Consider the following 15,187-nt stretch of genomic DNA (forward strand, 5'->3'; position numbering starts at 1 on the left):
CTTGCTCTTTGGCAAGCAGGGAAGAGAGTTTGTCAACGGACTCCCCCATGTGACATTTGGCATCATTTCCAACTAATGACGTTTTTCTGAGAGCCTTGCAGAGTTTGTCTGCTTACTCAACCAAGTTACGATCACCCAGAGACACAGCTACGTGGGATCTGGAAAGTGAATTAGCAGGTTGTTGGTCTCCGAAGGTGCCGGGGGTGTGTGGACAGAGAGTGATGGCTCTGAGAGGAGGAAAGCATCTTCCAGCTTAATACCTTTCCAGGCCCTGTTGCACCTGCTGTGGTCGCTGAGAGGATCTCTCCTAATTAACCTTTCCTGGGATGTCTTCAAAAGGGCAGTCATTTGTGCTCACCTTGCCATGCTTCCTTGGGTGCAGAAAGGTCAACTGCTATTGTGCAAATCCTCACCAGCTGCATGACCTCCCGCCAGTTACTGAATCTCTCAACTCTTGTCTCCTCATCAGTTCCATGCCAACAGTAACGCCCCACAGATCTGTTCGTACAGTGGCTGGGGGAGTTACAGGCCAAAATGTGCTGAGTGTTGGTGCGGGGCCTGGTATGTCATAAGGGTATGTGACATTTGCTAATATGATGTTTGGAAGACTACATCTGTCGGGCAGAAGAAAGGTAGGAGTATTTGTACTTGAGAAGGAGGATGGTGAGACAGGCAGAGCAGTGGCTTGTCCAGGTTTACACAGCATATCAGTAGCTTTGCTGAGAGCCCTCTTCTAATAAAGAGGTGGACCTAGTCAGAACACAGGTCCAGTCCCTGACCCACCTACCCAGGTGCACTGAATTTTTCAGGCTCCTTCTGAATTACAGCCTCTGTGCTCCTCTGTGTGGCCCATGGAATGAGGCCCCACTCTCTATGTGCTCCTCCTAAAGGCAAGAGGAATGCAAACCTGTGTATACACGTGCACATACACGCATGCTCGCGTGTATACAACATAACCATGTTGGGAGGGGCTGCCTTCAGTCTGACAGACCTTGGGAAAAGAGCTTTCTACTTTGAGAAAGGTAGTTAAAATTGTAGCAGAGCAAGTCAATAAATATCCAGCTAAGCAAAGAGGCTGCAGCATATGCAGGCCAACGTACAGAGGCTACGTACTCCAAAATCTACACTTCAAAGTACACGTGTACTTGCACACGGGCATCATGTAAGCACATTTACACACCTGTCCAGAGTCTCCTAGGCACTCTACCTAATGCCACTTTAAAGTCTAAGATTTGGGGATCAAAGACTATGTAGAATGAGATTGATCCAGAGTGGCAGTCTACTGTCCCACACCCACATCCTTTATGATTAGAGCAGACCCCCAGAATTGTCCACCAACCTTGATGACAGAATAGGGCAAGTCTAAAATTCTAAGACCTGGTGGGTATACAGGTGGCAGCTGGGGTGGGGTGGCCACACTCCACCAGTGTGTGCAGGGAATGGCACTGAGGCTGAGGGGACTGGCTCCATCCTCCCACATCAGGAGTCCTCGGGTGGGTGGCACCTGGGGTTCTGGTGGAACTTTGAGGAGAAAAATCAAGTGGAAGTAAGGAACAAGGTTTTTGCTATTTCTAACAGTAAACACCAGGTTGTCATCAGCTCTTTGTGCTTAGAGAGGCAGGAATGTGTGTGTGTGTGTGTGTGTGTGTGTGTGTGTGTAAGAGAGAAAGGGGAGAGAGAGAGAGAGAGAGGAGACTTTAAAATTTAATTGGCCTGCAATGAAAGATTTAACTGTTTAAAAAACACAGCTCTCTCAGTCCCAGACCACAACTTATTTGCTAATGTGGGAGGTTGGGGGACCATGAAGAAAGGAGGAGGGGAGAGGTGGCTTCCTGATGGAGCCCTGGGGAATCACGTTATCAGGAAGCAGCTACATGAAAAGTTGAGTACAGTTCAGGTCTAACTTTCTAGTTATCCATCTCTTCAATGGAGAAGTTAATTTGCTTTTCTTACTTTTAAAATAATCCTATAAATGCAATAGGTTGCAGAAGAGAATTGCCAGTTGGTTGAAGGTTCACTGCATGCCCAGTTTTAACAGATGACTTGGCTGGTGGTTGATGGTGGAGTAAGGCTGATGGTGAAGTTCGGTGATATAGGAGAAGCCATGGGGATCAGGCACCATCTCCTAAAAGGATGATTGATTGACTACTTTCCCCCTCCATGTAGAAGATGAGCCCTTTCGAGGTAGGGACTGGGTCTCCTTCTCCACCATGGCACTCCTTGGCCTAGCACAGCGCCTGAGACTATAATAACCTTTTGAATTTTCTGTGGGCATTTCAGGAAAGTAGGGCCCTGAGTTTCTGTGGCCCAGGTGACGTCTGTGGCTTTCCATTTGGTCACAACACTAAACTCGAGCAATAGCTCAGGTTACATGTGAGGCAATTTTGCACCATTTGCCAACTGTGCTTCAGCCCTACCTCCACAGCCCTAATGGCAAAGGTGGCTGTAACAAGGCCATGTCTGCCCTGCTGGTAGCTGATCTGCAGTTGTAGAAAAGGGAGGGCCTACAACTTAGCAGATAGTAAATATTTTTGAAGAAATGAGTGGATGTTACAGCTGGGTCTTTTCTTCTGTTCCCTTTTTCTAGCTGAAGAAGGGAACTGGGGTATAGCTCAGTGGACATCCTGGGTGCCATTTGAAAGTCCACTGTAAGTGGCATTGAACTGAGTTGGAAGTGATGTCTCTGTTCTCATCCACCCTGGTCCGGGTCTCTGGGGAAGGTAATGAAGATAGTATTAGTGATGATGGTGATGGCAGTGATGATGGTGATGATGGTATTGATGGTGACAACCGTAGTGGTTTCAGAGTTCACTGTTAGTGCTGACCACATGCTAGGAACTCTCCTATACATCTTCCCTGCATCACCCTACTGACTCCTCAGAATCATTGTCACATAGAAAAAGAAGGTCAAAAGCTCTCTTAGCTCAGGATGCTTTTACAGACTACAAAGATGGGGTATTGTCAATAAAGACCTTTACTTCTTAAGTTCAAGAATCTGGAAGGTCTGAGATGGAGGTGCAGCACTATCAGGTCCTGGTGAGGGCCTCCTCCTGGCTTGTAGATGGCTGTTCTCTCACATGTCCACATGACCAAGAGAGAAAGTAAGCACTCTGGTCTCCTTGTAAGGTCATTAATCCATCCTGAGGACTCCCCTTCACAGCCTAATTGCCAAAGGCACCTTCTCTAAATACCATCCTACTGGAGGTTAGGATTTCCACACATGATTTCTGCACAGAAACAAACATCTAGTCCACGGCAGAGGGGCCAAGCTGCATGTCCAAGGCTATGTAGCTAGGAAGGTGGTAGTGGACTCAGACTGGCATTCAGGGGCCCTCTCTTACCTGCATCCTTCAGAGCATGTCAGCTCCAGGGTTGAAGGGAGGCCCAGGGGGGTTGGTAATAGCAGCTAAAGAAAAAACTGCAGGGAGTCTATTATGGTTGATCTTAAAAGCCTTGTCCTTACCTCCTTTTCTCTAGAGGACACTCCAAAAACCAAGTTATCCTGACCGGTCCCTGGCTAGGGGAGACGTCCAGGCAGCCAGTTCTCCCTACCTGTGCCTCAGGACAGGGTCCATGGACCCCTGCAGGGACCCAGGCAAGAGCCATCCCATCTCCTTTTACTTCTCTGAGAGGAGGACTATCAGCCCTTGGGGGTTTGTTTGTTTTCCAGGCGGGTCACAGGGATTCTGGCCAAAAATCCTTTCAATTAATGGACTAGGAACAGCACCCATGAAGAAAATTAGAAACAGATAAGGAAAGATGGGCCCCAGTGCTTGGCGCAGAGGAGGGGGATAATTCCTGGGCTGTGCTGATGATTTACCAATGTTTTCCTAACGTGAGAATCAGTCAGCAGGGGCCCAGGTTTTTTATGAGGGAGGAACCTCTTCCAGATAGCTCCGTCCACAACAGCCCCCATAAATCCCCACACCCCCACTTCCAGTGAGAACGCAGCCCTCTCCAGGGTCGCTGTGTCAAAGCCTGTTTAGCTGTTCTTTACTTATCAGCCGCAACCCCAACATTAGTTCATGCTTGGAATATGAGGCCATTTCATATTTATTCTTGTTATATCTGGCAAAGAGCCTTAAAATTAAAAAAAAAAAAAAAAAAAAAAAGTCCCGTGATGGTGCCGTTCAGCCCTTATATCTTTATAGTGTCTTGAATTGATTTGACAGAGCAGTCACAGACTGTGGGGAGACCAAACTCTTCTTTCAGCAGCGGGTAGAAACAGCAGAGGGGTCCAGACAGCTCCCTGTTCCAAGTCTGCCCTGAGCCTGTCTATGCCCGCCTTACCCGCTGGGGTCCTTGCACACTGCAGAAAAAGTTTTCCGAAGGCCACTTGGGCAGAACCTTCAAAAATAGCGAGGGTGTCTGGGAGCCATTAGGAATGGCTTTCACCACAGAACATTCCAGAAGCTGAGTGGGTCAGACTCCCCCTGAGGGCATTACAGGCTCCCATCAGGACTTCTATAAAGCCACAGGGAGATTCAGAGAGATTTGCTAAGGTTTATCTTCCATAAACTTCATATCAGGCAGGAGGGTTTTAAACTGAGGGACTTTGACAACTTGAAATGACATGCAAAGTGGTGTGTAACAGGCACAGGCTGAACTTTCTGGAAAAGGGGTCTGCAGATTTTAGTGGATATACAATGGGGTCTTTGACTGCTGGGAGCTGAAGAGCCTGGGAACAGGGCCATCTTCCCTAATGCACACATGCCCCCCTGGTGGTCTGAGGGGCCTTTAAGTGAGACTCAGGCGGATGTCTTATTTCCTAGTCCTGCACTTGTTTTCATGTGGCTGGAACACACATTAACTAAAAAGTCAAGTTTCTAATCACAGATACTTCAGATAGAGGCAGGGTTGACACAGACACCTAAGGAAACCTGAGAGCCAAGTTATTTATGGGTAAGGATAGAACAGGTAGTCGTACAAGTTCTCCACATCTATGGCAGAATCTGCTAATGGTGAGAAAGAGCAGCTAGAGAGTCACTGGATCCAGGAGGAAAAGCACGGAAGAACCTAACCTCATCAACCTCTGGTCCCGATTATAAACCCAACCACTTGATTCTAGTCTCTTCCACCAGCTGTCTGCACACTCTCATATTTCTAATGCTGGCTCAGATAAGGTGCCTTTCCTTCTCTAGAACACACAGTAATTCCCCGTGACCACCACACCGTACCTGGGTTTTCAAGCCCATCCTTCCACCTGATATTACCCTAAGTGTTTCCTAACTCTGCAACTCGTCTCTTGCAAGCCATTCTTTTCAATAGTCTCCCTAATTCCCTGGATTCCATGTTCCTTTCTGCCTCATTGCTTTACCAAGGAATTACCTCCAAACTCTGAGCTTCCTATTTCTTCCCGTTCCTGAGCACCCCCTCCCACCACCACCAGTCTAAATTTTACCATTTACACTTCTAACTTAAGTCTTCAGTCTTACAATTCTGCATGTCAGGGGAAGAAATGGAGGAGCGGGGACTTTTGGTTAATCACCGGGTCATTTGGCACCAGTTAGCCCAGGCTAGAAAGCAGCTCTAGCCCCCCCGAAGCTGTAACTTCCCTTTGGGTTTGTTAAACTTGTTGACAAAATAAGATAAGCTTGGAATTAATCATTGAAAAATAAGTGAGATAAATTCCTGGGTTCCAGAGATATTAACTCCTTGGTCTTTGTCCCAGCTTAGGTTATCAAAACCAAGAATTGTTCATTTTTCACAGTTTATGAGGTTTATCTCTGGCCTGTCATGAGATGCCGACAGAAACACAGAATTGGCCTGTGTCTAGTCTATTCCACTTTCTCATTCCCACCCTTAAAGCAAGTTGAAATGCCCCATTGTAAACATATAAGGAAAAAAGAAAGCTGTGTGTGCGGTGCCTCTTGTAGTTATTTGACGTTTTTATACAAATCTTATTAAGTCCACACTTGAAAGATGGGGACTTCTCTTTACATTTCAAGCAAAAAGCAAATTTTAAATAACCTACTAGGGGAAGGTGAATGCAGATTAATAAGTGGGGGTGGTCTGAGAACTTTATATCTTCTCTGGTTAAGGCACAGGGGATAAGGTTCAACAGGCAGACAGCGGAGGTGAGCGGACATGAGATTCCTTCTGAGAGGGCCATCTGAGGGGGTTTTCCATTTCACCCCCATTAGACATTCATGCAAAAACTAGCAAAGCATTTAGATGAATGTGGAAGTATTTTCAAATATGAAAATTTCTATGTTCTTGAAGAAAAGTTGCTTTTTCAACTAATTGGGATTCTTCACCTCCCTCTGATATTCCTAACAGATGACAATGTAATGAACCTCTTCCTGGGCACCTCAGTCTGGCACTCCCTGAAAAGTTTTCTGAAACAACTTGAATGACAGATGGGCAGGAAAAGTGATTCAGGAGTGGTTTTAGAACCAATAAAGAAGCATCTTGGATGAAATAAGGAACCGCTTTAAGAGCAGTTTCTCGGGACCTGATTGCTGAACAGCTGCCCATCAGTATTTCCCAGATGCTTGCTGCATGCTCCTGTCATTACAGCTGGCACGTGTGTGTCTTCTTTTGGTGACTGTTTGTGGTCAGGTAATTTCTGGCCACTCTGTAGCAAGTTGGTGCATACCTGGCCTATCAACTCCGGGTCTGTCCTATTATTAATCTCATGCTCTGACATCTAATACCATTAAGCTGTTGCTGTTCTTACCTGTTTGAAGAAGCACTCAGTGTCACCATTTCTTTTTTTCTATTGAACAATTTAGAAGTATCTCATAATTTAGTGATTACAGCATTTATTGCTCACTGATTAATTAAGCACTATATTTTATAAGTGATGGGAAATGTTTTACCACTACTTGATAAAGGGATGGGGACATCCAGGCCCCAAGAGGAAAAATCATAAGGGACCCTTTGGCTGTCTTCCACACCCCTTCACTCACTCCTCCCTACTTGAAGCCATGAGCTATGGGGACATCCAGCTCAAAAGCAGCAATTGAGCCTGTGTAGCCCAGGGTCAGCTGCTCCCAGGTAGACAGCCACTCTGAAAATCTGCACCCTCTGTCCACACTCCTGGGGTTTAAACACTGCCTCAGGGCAGTGACTCACATTCTGTGCTTCTTCTACGTAGCCTCACATACCCATCAGGGACCTTGTCCAAAGTCTTGGGAGGCAGCACCATTAAGTTCTGGTTGGCCAACGCTCTGTTCCCCATCTACCTGACTTCGTCTGGAACCTGGAGTGGATGAGTATACCGTTAGTTATCACACAGCAAACCCAAGGGACCCACGCCAGGTTCTGTGTGGCTGTGTTGCCCTATTTGACCCAGCCAGAGTCTCCTGCACATCGCTTCCTTCAGGCTCAGCCACCTACCTCAGGAACAGACCAGAGTCGGCTTCTGCATCCCAGTGGATGCCATGAGAACACTGCAGCGGGGTCCCTCACCATCAGGCTCCTCATCCCCACACCCCACCTAGGGGCAGGATGGAAGGGCATCAGGCCACTCCGGAGGGACATGTACATATGATGGGCCATTAGGAAATCTGCTGTTGTAACATTTATCTGGAAAATTCCTACAATATAAGAGTTTCTAGCATCAGAATGGACTAAGTTCCCTATGGTTTCAGAGCTCTGCATTTGGGAGAAACAGACAAACAGTGGATAGTGATGGGGTTCAATATTGTAGCCAAGACCCCAAACATCTAGGTAAGCCTGAGGTCACTAGGATTCAAAGATCATTTCTGTTGCATAGCTTTGGGTATTTTACTGATGTCCATTAAAATAAAACCTGAGCTCTACTTGTCTCTCTTCCCTTCTCCCATCCACTGAAATGGGACCATTTTATGTCACCCTGGTGTGAAATGGGAAAGGATATTTGTAGCTCAAGTGTCCCCCTGTTGACTTCTGCCCAGGTAAATCATGAGTCTCTCGGGAGAGGAACGCAGGTTGGGCTCTGGAAGTGCTGTGCTGGAAGACCTGCTGCCTCCATGTTTGTCCTCCCTCCCTCCAAAAGTGCAAAGACCTCCCTTCCAGGGTGGAGTATCCCCCAATCACACCTCCCACTACCCAGCTCCACCAGCCACATTGGGACTCTGCGGGCTTTGTGGAGTCCTGTTGAACCTGTTGCTGTGCACATTGATGCTGTCAGTGTTGAATTTCTGTTGATGGTCATTAGCTAAGTCTTGGGGACAAGAGGGTGATGGAGTAACTCAAGGTCAATTCAGAGGAGCCAGAAAAGGTACCAGTTGCAGAAATTGACTTTAGTGGTGACTTTCTCTGGGAACCGCCATGGTTCTCAAGCCTGTGTGAGCAGAGGTGTAGACGCCAGTGAGCTGTGGGTCTTGCTGCCTTGGAGCTGGGCTCTGGGCAGAGCCCAAACTAGCTTGGGGCTAGTTTGCCAACTGGGCAATTATACCACAGAAGGGATCGGGGAAGGGAGTAAGGGAAGCCACCACTGGAGACCAGAAGTTGCCATGCCACTGGGACCACTTTCATCTGACTAATGAGAATCATTTATTTTGCAATTGTGTCAAATGGATCCTCTCAGGAGAGCAGCCTTCTTGACAGTGATGACTCTCAATTTTCTGACAGTAGATTAGCCAAATTTCCCCCCACTATCAACTACCACAGTTCAAATCATTTTCTTTCATCACTTAATCATGGAGTACCTAGGGAAGACAAACCAGGTTTAGTATTCACTTGTGCAATCCATGGCTAAGGTATTATAATTAGAAATAGATAGGAAATGTAAATGTGCATTAAAATCGTGTAATTAATGTAATGGCAGAATCCCAGTGATTTCTAGAGTGTCTGTTTTGTTAGATGATCTAAGTGGCTGATTTTTCTCTGTTCTCTCCCTCTCTCCCTCTCTCTGGCTTTCATACAAACACATACACACACACACACACACACACACACACACACACCCTTTGTAGCCTGCCCTTTGTGAGCATGTTTCTGCTGTGAGTGTAGGAGTCTCTGTGTCCATGGCCTGGTGCACTGTGAAGACCCAGAGGATAGGGTATGTGCTGTGGTGGGGTGACGTGGGTAAAAGGATTCCTAGCTAAGATCTCCTGGTTTGAATCTTGCCTCTGTCCCCTACCAAGACACCAGATTCCTCTATGTCTTAGTTTCCTCATGTGAAAGTGAGGTCAATAATAGCTCCTAACTTCATCAGCTTGTTATAAGTATTAAGTAAACAATACAGTGGTCTCCCCTTCTCTGCCAAAGATGTTCCAAGATGGATGGAGGGATGCCTGGAGTTGCAGATGGTACTGAACCATTTTTTTTTCTACATGTACATACCTATGATAAAGTTGAATTAATAAATGAGGCACAGGGCTGTGGCTCTGGGTTCAATCCCCAGAATCATTAAAAAAAATTAAAATCAAGATATTACAAATCAGGCACAGTAAGAGATAAACAACTACACTAATAAAATAATTATAACAATAGATTCTAATAAAAGTTACATTAATGTGATCTATGTCTCTGTCCAAATCATATTGTACTGTATTTACCTTTTTTCTTGAACTGATGGAAGATGGCACAATGCCTGGAAAATGAGAGGAAGTGAGATAAGTGAGGCATTGTGGTGCAGCATTAGTTAGTACATAGGGCTACTTAAACACAGCACTCTGACACTGTGATAGTAAATCTGATAACCAAGAAAGTCACCAAGTTACCCATGGGCAGGTGGTATACACAGTGTGGATACACTAGACGAAAGGATGATTCACATCTGGTGGGACAGAGCAGGATGGCATGTGACTTCATCTTACTAGTCATAGAAGCATGAAATTTTAAACTTGTTTAAATTGTTTATTTCTGGAATTTTCCATTTAATATTTTCAAACAATGAGTATAAATAACTTTGGAAAGTAAAACGTTGGCTGAGGGGGGACTACTAAAAATGGAAAGTAGAAAGCCTAACATATAGTTGGGCTTAAATCGTGTTAGGTATTATTGTAGCCATCCTCTGTTATCCACTGGGAATTGGTTTCAGGACTCCTCAAAACCCACAGATAGGGGCTGGAGTTGCAGCTCAATGGTAGAGCACTTGCCTCGACATGTGAGACACTGAGTCCGATCCCAGGACCACATATAAATAAACAAATAAAGTAAAGGTCCATCAACAACTAAGAAAATATTTTTTAAAAACCCACAGATATAAGTCCCTTCTATAAAATGGCATGGTATCTGCATAGGACCTATCAGCATTCTCCTGTATACTTCAATCATCTCTAGATGATTTAAAATACCTAATGCAATGTAAATGTCCAGTTAATAGCTGTTACTCTAGGTTTTTCTCAAGGAAATAGTGACAAAGGGGAAAGTCCATACATATATATGTGCGATTCTTTTTCCAGTATTTTCTAACCATGGTTAGTTGATCCACTGACGCAGAACCACTGATACAGAGGGATGACCGTATTCTATTCTTCACCATTTGACCAGGGGCATGGAGGGGCCATGGCAGGTGAGATGGCCTTTGTGGGCATTTAATTAAATAAGTTGCTTGAAGTGGGAGGAGATTGAGATGTACAGAAAATTGAATCCTGGGAGGGTGCCTTTTATCCTTATTGGGTTATAAACAAGTTCCAGGTAGAAAAGTATAGAAAATTAAAGGTAGGACCATGTAAGACATGGGGTTCTTTTTCTGTAGGAATCTCAAGGATGCCTTTGAATCTCAGGATATCCTAGAAAACCCTCAGAGAGGGTATATCAGCGATAGCACTCATAGGGTGCCAGCACTGCGAGAGCCCCATTTACCCTATTTGTTCTTCTGGGTCATGAGTCTCACAATCCATGGGGTTCCTGAGACTTCCATGAAGCCACCCAGCCCTCACACCCCAGTGCCTCTGGGACAAGGGTATCTGTAGGTATCCTGGTAGGGGCCTTTCCACTGTTTCCCCCCTAGCCACACAGTTAGGAGCAAGTCATCACTAGAACCCTGGATTCCATTCTCTCATATGCACCCTACATGGCCTACGTTGGTATCCCAGAATCCCAGCTGACTCTAGGAGCCATTGGTCAGCTGCTGCTGGCTACTTACATTCTCTACTTTTTCATGTGTTGTGTTGGTTTTATCAATGTTATAACACCAAGGGAATTCAAGGTCTTGGCCAGAATGGGGGAAAAGGAGGATAATTGGCTCCTGTGGCCTGTCCTTTATTCAGGAAAGAAAGTGACCCCTGCCCTGGAGCAAGGTGGTAGATTTCTATGCCAGTCATCACGCTTTTTTGTTGTTATTTTCTGCCTTTCATCATTCAGTTAGGAATTTTTAAGGTGGCTTCTTAGAAAGTATGGGAAAACAAAATCTTCCATAAATCCTGATGAGGCTGTAGAAACAGCTGTGGTCACATAAGATGGAAAGTCCTCCAAAGACCAAGGCACTTCCCAAGTGGGAATGGGAGCACACAGAGCCAGAGGGGAGAGTCTGGCCAGTGGGGACTTCATGGGCCAGCCTTTGTCTTCATGTCTGTGGAGTGGGTTTGCAACACGGGAGAGGCTTTGCAAAGCCAGAATGAGATCCTCAGAGATGGGCGCCCTGCACGGGGCCTGTGATCATAGGGGGGCTGTTTGGGGGCTCCTCTCATGACCTCAGGAGCCTGGGAAGAACCCTGGTCCCAGCTCTGACACGTCAGCTGTCAATGTCTCCCCGAGAACCTGGCCACTCTGTACTTGGCTGATATCTCGGGTTTCCTCACTCCCATAGGAGACAGAGAGGAAATGTGGATTTTCACTTTGGGGAAGCAAGATAAATCTCTGTCAGACCTAGGCTGAGAATGAGCACACAAGGACTGTTTTCATCCAGAGACTGAAAGAGCTGACCCAAGCTCCCCAACACCCACCTACTCAGCCCCAAAGCTGGCCTTCCTTGAGAGCTTCAGGGTCAGTCCTGCACTGTGTCACCCTCTCAATAGAAAGCACATTGAAGCTCATGCCTAGATCCAGAGTCATTGTGCTGCATGCAAAGGTCCTTGGCTAATATCCCCGACATCTTCCAGTCCCCACCCCTGGAAACTGACATGTTCTTGCCACTGGGAACCTGAGAGACTGCAGTGCCCCGTCTGTGTCCAGTAGAAAATATGTTCCTAGTACTAATTCACCAAGAGCAGCTTTTTCTAAACCAAGTCCCTTGGAATCCCAAGGTTCCACAGAACACACTAGGGGCTGGGCAGGGGACACGGGAACCGGGTGCAGCAGGGAAACAGGATCCAGTGAGGGGGCACCCTGCTTCCCTCCCCGTGTCACTTGCTCTAGCTTTCTGCTCTGTGTGGTGGCTGTGCATACTACTCCACTTGACAGAAGTCCCCATAGCTTTCAAAAAGAGTTTGAAAGCCACTGGCTGATTTAGAGACTATCCACAGGAGTCAGGCTGTAATTATATTTACAGGAAAAAAAACAAAAACACATTTACCAATCCAGCTAATTAGCCCTTGCATTAAGTGAAAATAAACTCAGGAGAATTCCACAGGATTCCAAGTCCTCATAATTATTTTCCCCCTTTGGATGTACTTGAGGGTCTTTGCATCTGTCACCAAATCCCCCACTCCTGATCCATAATGTCGCCTTGCCTGTGTGCCAGTAACCCACAGACTCATTGGCCGGAGCACAAGGAGACAAGAGAAGCTTTCACCAGCCCAAGGAAGTGTCAGAACAGCATGCGAGGGGGGCATTCTCTTGAACAACTTCTCAACCAGGGAACAGTGGCCCAGGAGAGGGGGTGGGGCAGGGGCAGGTCCAATGGCAAAGGCGATGACTCTGGGTCAAAGGGTAAAAATGCATGTTTTCAGGAAAATTACAAAAATTTGCCTGAGGCAGTGCCTCCTTACACACTGAGTTCTTACATGGCCCTTTTATATTACTGTTTGCTTTGCTTTAAAAAAAAAAAAAAAAAAAAAAGAGTGCCTGTTAGCCAGTGGGCCTCTCAGGCCTTAAAAGTCTAATGGGTGTCACCCCCACCCCACTCCCAGACTCCAGGTCAGAGAGGGATGGGAATTGTAAAAATTGTCAATGGGGAGTATGCAGAGTAAGAACAAGCAAGGGTGGCACTTTCTGCTGTAGTTCCCTGGGGCAGCCCAGACAATTCCAGAGGAGTCCTCTGCAAGCCCTGTGAGAAGAGCAGGCCTCTTCCTGGCTCCTCCTGACAGATCACAGAGCACTGTGTTCTGCTGGTCAGCACTTCCCCAGGCCTGGCTACGTCTTTGCTGCTAGGAAAGGAAGATTGAAGCAAGAGCCAAGGTGCCCGTGTTCCAGCTGTGGCTCCCCAGGGACTCCGAGCAGTGCAGTGCACATGTGGGACTTCATACTTGCTGGTGAGGCCATGGGCCTCTGAATGAGTCAAACAAACCCTGGTCCTTCCCTTTTGTTTGAGCCCTTAAAGCTTCTGTGTCCTTAACTCTGAAGTGGGAATATGAATAGAATCTGTTCATAAGGGGTCAGAGGGACAAGAGAAGATAGTTGTGTTAGTCAGCTTTTCATTGCTATCACAAAATACCCGACAGAAATCAACTTACAGAAGGAAAGATTTATTTTGATTCAAAGTTTCAGAGGTTTCAGTCCATGGTTTCTGGGACTGGTGTGAGAAAGAGCATCATCATGGAAGGGTGTGGTAGAGGAAAGCTGCTCACCTCATGGTGGTCAGGAAGCAGAGAGAGAGCAAGGAAGGGTTCAGGGACAAGAAGTACCCTTCCAGGGCCCATCCCCATGACCCACTTCCTCCAACTACCCATTAATGTCCATTAATCCGCCTAAGAGTTCAGCACCCTCGTGAGCCAGTCACTTCCCACCTCTGAACATAACTGTTCTGGGGACCAGGCTTTCGGCATGTGAGCCTTTGGGGGTCATTGCAGATCCAGACCAACAGCAGTCTTTATGAACCCCTAGCTCCGGCCTCGGCACACAGTAACCACTCACGAAAGTGTTAGTTGAGTAGATATTCTTATTGGAAAGGAGTCTAGTAAGAGGACATCTTGGCTGTGCCAGTTACTAACTGTGTTGTGGGACAAATTCCTTCACCTCTCCACCCTGCACTTCCCCTTGCACAGAATAAAGACGATGATAATGTCGTCTCAAAGGCAACAGTGACAAATGAAAGGAGATAATCCAAATAAGTGCTTAGCAAACAGCCAGGTAACAGCAGACCCCATTTTTAAAGACAGTACTCCTGCAGCGTTCTCCAAGGAAAACGTGTGCAGGTGGGTTTTGTCTTTCTCTAGGCCCTCTCCAGAGTGTGTTCACCTAGACTGGCTCAGCAGTCAGTGGATGGCATCAGTGAGGACCCACCCTACAGGGACAGTCTTTTCGGTGTGATGCTGTTGAGACTCTCAGCTGGAGCAGGGACATTTGTTTGTAAAGTTTTGGCTCTCATCACATTCAGCAGAGATCTGCCTTGAAGGCTGCGGGTGGAGGAAGGCGAAGGATGAGGACCTCATTTGAAGGGAACATGGAATACAAAGGATTTCGCAGGAGTCAGGTCCATTGGAAACAAATCGAAAGTGTCTAGCATTAAACCAAAGACTCCAAAAAACCTATGGAGCTGGAGCTGGAGTTTCCTGCCCTGCCCCATCCCTTCATTCTCTGTGGAGAGAGAGATTGGGACTGAGATGCAACTGCCAAGAGCCCCAGGTGGACTCCTGACAGCCCCTAAAAAGAAACCCCACCTCAGACTGTGGACGGCTCACTAGCCAGCCCCATTCCCACTCCCATTTTCATGGAAAGGAGCTCAGAATCTGCAGGCTGGGTCTAGGAACAGAGCACTGTTCTGAACCTCCATTAAATGGGGGAGAGGTGGCCTTGGAATTTTTATGGTGCGGACCTGGGCTTTCCTGTCTACTCAGCTTAACCTCTGGACTGTAACATGTCAGCTACATATTTTTTCACAGAACTGTTAGAGATAAAAAGGACCTCAGAGGACATTCAACCAGACCCCATCACTGTCTAAGAAAAAAGAAACTTGAATCTGAGGCGGGAGAAGACTTGTTCAAGGTCCCTTCTGGCTTCTGGCGTCCTTGGGATGAGAGTCCACATCTCTTACTGATTATCTTTGCATCTTAGCTCATTCTCTCTGCTTCTCTGATTTTACTGTAGTATAGGAACAGTGGCTGTTGCTGACCTTTCTGGATCTTTTGCCCATACCATTTTGCACTGCAGGCTGAATATCCCTTATCCAAACTCTTGGGACCAGAAGTGTTTCAGATTTGGATTGTCTAGA

General features: G+C 46.6%; 1 protein-coding gene across 1 annotated transcript in view; it reads left to right on the forward strand.

The window, feature by feature from the left end:
* The window catches only part of Slit3 (slit guidance ligand 3), a 568,745-nt gene that overhangs the window by 271,574 nt on the left and 281,984 nt on the right, over positions 1-15,187 (forward strand). The window lies entirely within an intron of this gene.

This window comes from Callospermophilus lateralis, chromosome 5 (assembly GCF_048772815.1).
Source record: "Callospermophilus lateralis isolate mCalLat2 chromosome 5, mCalLat2.hap1, whole genome shotgun sequence".
NCBI lineage: Eukaryota > Metazoa > Chordata > Mammalia > Rodentia > Sciuridae > Callospermophilus > Callospermophilus lateralis.